This window comes from Rhinolophus hipposideros, assembly GCF_964194185.1.
Source record: "Rhinolophus hipposideros genome assembly, chromosome: 19".
Classification (NCBI taxonomy): domain Eukaryota; kingdom Metazoa; phylum Chordata; class Mammalia; order Chiroptera; family Rhinolophidae; genus Rhinolophus; species Rhinolophus hipposideros.
Window position 1 is genome coordinate 4,054,797 of NC_138065.1, and position 6,688 is coordinate 4,061,484.

Here is a 6,688-nt window from a genome sequence, read left to right on the forward strand (position 1 = left end):
GGAAAAGCAGATTGATTTAGCTTCTGTCGCCCGGCCCTGGATGTTGTTCTCAATTAGTTATTCAACAGATATTTACTGTGGACCTATTCAGAGTTGAAGAGGAATCTTAAATGCAGCTGACAGTCGGGTTCGTTCGAGGGAGCTATTTCCTTACCCTCCCCCCACAGCCTTCAGTGGCGAGGTGTGGGTCCTGGAGGGTAAAGTCCGCCTCCTAGTTTCTTGGCTCGGATGCAAAGTCTCTGCATTCCAAGGGAAGCACTTCTGTCAGGGTTAGAGTCCTCAAACCAGCCAATGTCCTGGGGAGGAACTGCAACAAAAGCTGTGGGGGTGGGGATCGGAAGATGGGTAGGCCTCCTGCACCGTGTTACCTCCAGGCGGAGGGGGTGGGGTTTCTTAAGAGATTTTTTTTTTTTTGGAAATGTGAGATTGTTGAGTTGACCCAGATATTGGAAAAGTGGAAACGCCTCAACTCTCCTGGGTAACACCTTAATAATTAGGATACTTAGCGCATTTGTAGTAAACACAGAGTAAGGGTGGTGAAGGAGACACCCCACCTCAGCACGCTGAACATAGACGACAAAGGAAATCCAGGAGACCTCTGAGTCATGGTCCTGTCATCTGTTCCTCAAGGAAACAGCCTCATTCAGAAGGACACCATCAGGCACAGGTGGCAAAGGTGACACCACGGTCTTTCCCCAGAGTGCGTGGTCCCGGTCCTTAAGAAATGCTACAGTTTGGCAAAAATCGGCCAGTTTATAAATATGGCAACGGTACAAAATTGGAGCAAATATCATATCCAGAAAGAAGAAACGAATAACATGGATATAAATTCAAGAGGGTACTTTTACTTTTGGGAAATAGGGGAATGGAGAAAGTTCTAGGCAAACTGGAGATTTCATCAAAGAAGTGAATTTGGAGCCCAATTTCTGTTTTAAATTCTTTTCCTCACGTCTTTCCTGCGTTCTCCAAGACTATCAGGGGGCCAATAACAACTCTACTGAAACTTATCTCAAAGATCACCTGTTAAGCTGGGGCCAGTTCCTACATGGAGCAGCGGGGAAGGCTACACAGGAAGAGTCATTAAAGATAGATGACCGAAAGGTGGTGATGTCGTTGGCTGAGGCTGAAAGGGAAGGAGACAGAGGGTTTGGAGAGGACCCAGGAAAGGAAGCGTATAATAAACCAACTTTGGAATTTGCTATCTTGAAGAAGTAGGCAGGACACACACACACTCACACACAGACACACACACAGTTTAGGAAATGAAGTTTAGAAGAGAATTAACGGGTTGAGATGAATCTAAGTATTATCCTCATAGATGTGAAAGTTTGCAAAGAGGACCGTAGAAAAAACCTTGAGAAATATGGAACAGATGGGGTGAGGGGAAGTGATGGAGCATTCAGGGGCATAGGTGGGAAAGACCGTGGAAAAGAGATGTTCCAATAGGAAAAGAGACTGGACTTGGGCATTTAAAAGTTGATCTTCCAGATGTCAGTTTCAGCTGTGCTGTAGACCCTCTGCTCAGACTGCGATAACAAGTATATCAGGAAAAGAGGAGGAGAAAGGGTACCTTGACTTAAGAAAAACAGGGTGGAAGAAAGAGGAAGTTTTATGCTTGTTTTGTTTTGCTTTTAGGAAGAAGAGAGTTGGTTATATTTTGAGACTAAGCCCGAAGAGTGAGCGAGAGTCAAGAAATGAAAGGGTCACCTGAAATTAATATAATATTTTATGTCAACGATAATTGAAGAATACATTTTTAAAATTAAAAATAATAATAACAATAATAATAATAATAATAATAATAATAATAACAGGGAGAAAGAGAACAGCCAAAGCCTGGACCTACAGGGAAAGGTAAAATCTGTGTTCTAATACTTAAATTGGCAGACCAGGCATGAAGGAGTTATGAGAGTTGAGGAAGTTGAGTCAGACAACTTTAGGTCATAGGACTCCTGAACCTGCCAAAGAAAGGAGTGCTTCTGAGAGCCGGAGACATCGGAGATAAGTTTTGGAACAGTTGGAATCATCTGTAAGCCTAACAAAGGATATGATAGATGCCAAATGAATGGGACGAATGAAACGCTCCCAGAAAGTCTCCTTTTCAACTAGAATTAGGGTGGTAGCCAATCTGGGCCTTGAAAGGAAATGAGTAGTTGAAAGCAAAGGAAGAATAAAGGCAAGAAAACGTGCAAAAGGTTCTTTTGCCAACATGTTATGGGGTAGGAAAGTGTCATGTTTGTTGTGGGAACTGGAAGGCGCTCCCAGAGGTTGGACAAACAGACAGGGGAGTAGTGGGAAGTGAGACAGAAAGGTAGAATCTGGGATAGATTATGCAAGGCCTTGAATATCAGACTGTGGGCTTTTTGGGTAGATAATGGAGAGCCATCGAAGGTTTTTGAGCAAGAAGGTGGCAGTGCTTCCGAAGGTTAACCTAGGTCAGTATAATCCATGCAGTGACAAAGTGAGGTAGTGGGCTCCACATAGAGTGGGGCAAAGGGAGGGAAAAGAAAGGGACCACTCCCCACCATGTCCTTCTAGTACATTACTCATCATTTCTTTCTCAAGCTTTGTTTACAAACACTTTGCTCTTCAACAGAAATAATAATGTATAATTATACTATCGCTTGGGGCTTTTCCTGGTTGACTAAAATTTCTGTTATGCGCGTTGTTAGGGAGGATAAGAAGTGGTCACTTGATATATTCACCTGAAATACTTCATATGTTCACTTGATATACTCACTCGACCCTGGGTTCAGGATCTCCAAGAGTCCCCAAAAGATATTTCATTCTTTCTGACCCTTATTCTTTTCCTCAGCTTCACTAGGGAGGTGGAGCCACAGAGATTCTACGAGTGGACAACACTGATTGAGAGCACTGAGTCAGGAGTCAAGAGACCGAAATAATTCTAACCAAGTCTCCTAATATCCTTGGAATTCAGTTTCCTCTGAGAAATTAAGAAGATGATCCTGAATTCCATAGTTGCATTGTTTCCTTTGGGCTTCTTGCGGGAGAGGTGGGGGCGGGGGGAGTCATGTTCTGTCTTCCAGCTTCTCCTTTTATCATTGATTGGCTGGGAACATGAGTAAGTGTAACCATATCTGATACAGAGCTGGGTGACTGGGACAAGGAATTCCAAGCAAACTTTTCAGCCTAATCAGAGTCACTCCCTGACAAGGGAAAGACTCATCCCAAAGCTCCTGGTATCCCACAGCCTTTGACCCCTTTATCGTCCCAGCTGCCCCACCCCTAATGCTGAGCAACTAAATTACAGTAGGTGCAATTTAGTCTCCAGCGAGTGTTCAGAATAAGGGTAGCATTTAAAAGGGAAAAAAAAGAGCAAGAAGGATACATAGTTCCAATTCCAATGAAAATGAAAAAGGAACAGGTTCCTTCTGCATAATTTTATTTCCCTCTGAGTGGTTAAAAACACCATTCTGAGGAGAGAGCCAGCTTTCCTCCACACACTCAAACCACAGCTGATTCCAGCTCCCATCTCGCTTTCCTTACCTTGTCAGTGAAGGAGGCTTGGCGGCTTATACCTACACGCACGTTCCCCAAGCCCCATGTTCTCTCCCAGGCCACCATGCCAAAGAGTTTCAGCAGAGTCCAGCCAGTTATCTGATTGCCTCAGGTTCTTTATCTGCATTTTTTAAAAAAATATATGTCTCAAAGACAGAGGCAAGATGATATGTGGACATAGCACTAGACTCAGACACAACACCTGACATGGCAGCCATGGAGATGGGCAGCTCCGATCTCCCTTGAAGAAAGTCAGCCTTTCAACTGCGCAAGCGCAGTCAGCTGGCAGCCTCCAGCTACATCTCCTCTGGGATCCGTCCCAGTGTCAGAGCTAAGGCCCCTCTCTCCCTGAGCAGCTCCTAGCCGATGGCTAGGCACGGGGTATGCGTGGGGCATGGGCATTTCTGCCCACAGTTAGACTCCTCTGTGGGACACTCTTTGCTCTGGGGCATTCCCCTGGGTCGACTGCAACTTGAAAGGATCTGCATCATGGCATGAGGTTTTCCTTGTCTACGTGCTTTCCTTTCATGGGTACCAAATCTATATCAGATCCGAAGGTTTGCCCTACCCATTCCCGCGTTCTTACCCTTTATCTTTCACAGGTGTTACCACCCAATAAACCTCTTGCAACTTGTCATTTTGTGTCAGTATCTGCTTCCCGGACCACCTGATTGGACTCAGTTGTTTCCAGAAGTGATCTGAAAACGTAAGCAGTAAGGGAGGGCTTGGGAGCTGGTAATTAGAACGCCTCCTGGGTAGTATGTGGGGTACAGCTAGTCTCTGGGACAAGATAGGGGCCCAGTTCTAAAACTTTCCCTGATGGTAAAGTGGGACCAGGTTGCTATGGTGCCACAATTCAGGCACATGGGGTAGGCGGACAGGTAGCTGTGAATGCGGGACAATGGCATTGGCTGGCTGTTATTAAGTTGCATTGAGCCCTGCCAAGAGATACTGAAAAGCTGAGAGCAGTTACCAAACATTGAAAATTGACTGTGAAGGCCAGAGAGCCTCTTTGATGGGTTACAAAGAGGCCTTTATCTACATCAGCGGGAGAGCAAAAATAGCTGAAGACCAAACTCGGGAGTTCATAATAGAGTGCCAGGAGGCGGATCTGTATGAAGGTCAAGGCCTGGGTTTGGAAGACCCAGGATCCTGACACATGGAATGGAGATATCCAGGTGGTGCCCCCAAAGATGCTGATCCCCTACACTCCTCTGAATGCTCAGAGCCTTGAGGGGGAATATTCCTCCCTGTTAAGAGGTTGTACTCCCTCCATGTGGGAAGACACTACAGAACCTGCCTCCCCTCCTCTTCCGACTGCCAGGATCTTCATTAGGGTTAAGTTACAGCACAGTCCAGATGCTGACCCTGATGAGGGCAGAAAGGGATTACCCCCCAAAGCAGCTCCAAGAGCTAACCAACATGAATAGGTAACGGTCGGCGAATGCCTCTGGGACTGTATTTTGAGGTGCTTAATCAAAGGGCTGAAATACAAGACCGGGTAAGGGAGAGTTTATTGACTGGGGCACACTCTCTTGGGACAGAATTTAACTTCCTGATAAGGACCTGCCCCAATGGCTCCTAGAAACATGGAGGAAGTGATAACCTTTGCTGAGGGAAGTGCAACTGCCTGAATTGACACAGCAACTGGGGGCAAGAAAGGGTTAAATGGCTCGGGTGGCGCCGAGGGAAAGCTAGAGCCAATTATTAGAGGCCAGACAGCCCTACCAAAGGAGGTTCCATTAAAGGGCTAGAGGAACCCCACTTACCAGGGCTGTCAGGAATGTGCTGGTGAGAGGCGTGCTAACCTCACCCAGAAGCTCAGGGTGGATTTCTTCTGCAAGCCAGAGCTAACACGAGGAGATGCTGTCACAGCTTGGCTCTTTTATAGCAACAGGGACAATGGGGGCCCAGAGCAATAGAGGCCAAGTGACAGCATTTAACTGCCATAAGCCTGGGGGGTTACAATTATCCTAATGACTGGCAAGGTCAGAGGGACAGCGCGGGGAGCTTGACACCAAAAGTTGTGTAGATGGCTGAGAGAACATAGCATCCCTTGGGACAAAATAGGTGAATAGTCAAAACGAGGGTATTGCTAAAACACAACACATGAATAAACAAACAAACAAACAAACAGAACCAAGGATATTGCTGAATACATGTGATCAAAAGAAAGCCAAAAATAGATGAACAGGAACCTAAGGATGGAGGTCCCAGTGAAAAAATCAAATCCCTGATCAGTTCCCCAACCTGAGTCAGTTTTTAGAACCAAATTTCCTTGATTAAAAAGGTAGCCAGGTCTCCAAGACTAGCAGCACCATGGTAAGTATATACTATGATTCCCCAGGCCTTCCAAAAAGGGACTTAGAGCTACTTACTCAGGTTACTGAGTAAAGGAGAACACCTTTTCATGGAGATATCCAGGTGGTGCCCCCAAAGATTCTGATCCCAGAATCAGAGGAAAAGAGAACACCCAGGCATTTTGAGGACTGTTGGACACAGGACCAGAGTTGACATTGATACCTGGAAACCCAAAGCATCCCTCTCACCCCACCGTTGGAGTGGGAACTTATGGGGGCCAGGTAGTAAACAGAGTCCCCACCATGTGGGGACAAACTCCAGCCTCATGTGGATCCACCCCATCTAGTCAGAAGCAGTCGGGACTGTTTGGACATCCTGCAGAATATCCATTCCATTGATACATTCCATTGATGACATCATGCTGATCAGTCAGGATGAGCCAGAGTAGCTGGTATACTCAGAGCCTTGGTAAGATATATGCGCTCCAGAGTTTGGAAGAAAATCCTTGCAAAGATTCAGACACCTACCACGTCAGTCAAGTTTTGAGGAGCCCAGTGTTTAAGAGACATGAAGAGACACCTTCGAAAATCGAAAACAAAGTGCTGCGTCTTCCATCCCTGCCAGAGAAGGGAGACCTCGTCAGGGCACACCTGCTTTGGCCACTGTATACTGACACAAAAGACTGCCAGCTCTGAGTGCGGTCTGGAGCAGGAAAAGAGTAGCCTGACTGCCTTAGTCAGCTCATGTTGCTGTAACAAAATACCACCGACTGAGGAACTTGTAAGCAACAGACATCTATTTCTCACAGTTCTGGAGGCTGGGAAGCCCAAGATGGCAGTGCTGGCAAATTTGGTGTTTGGTAAAGGCT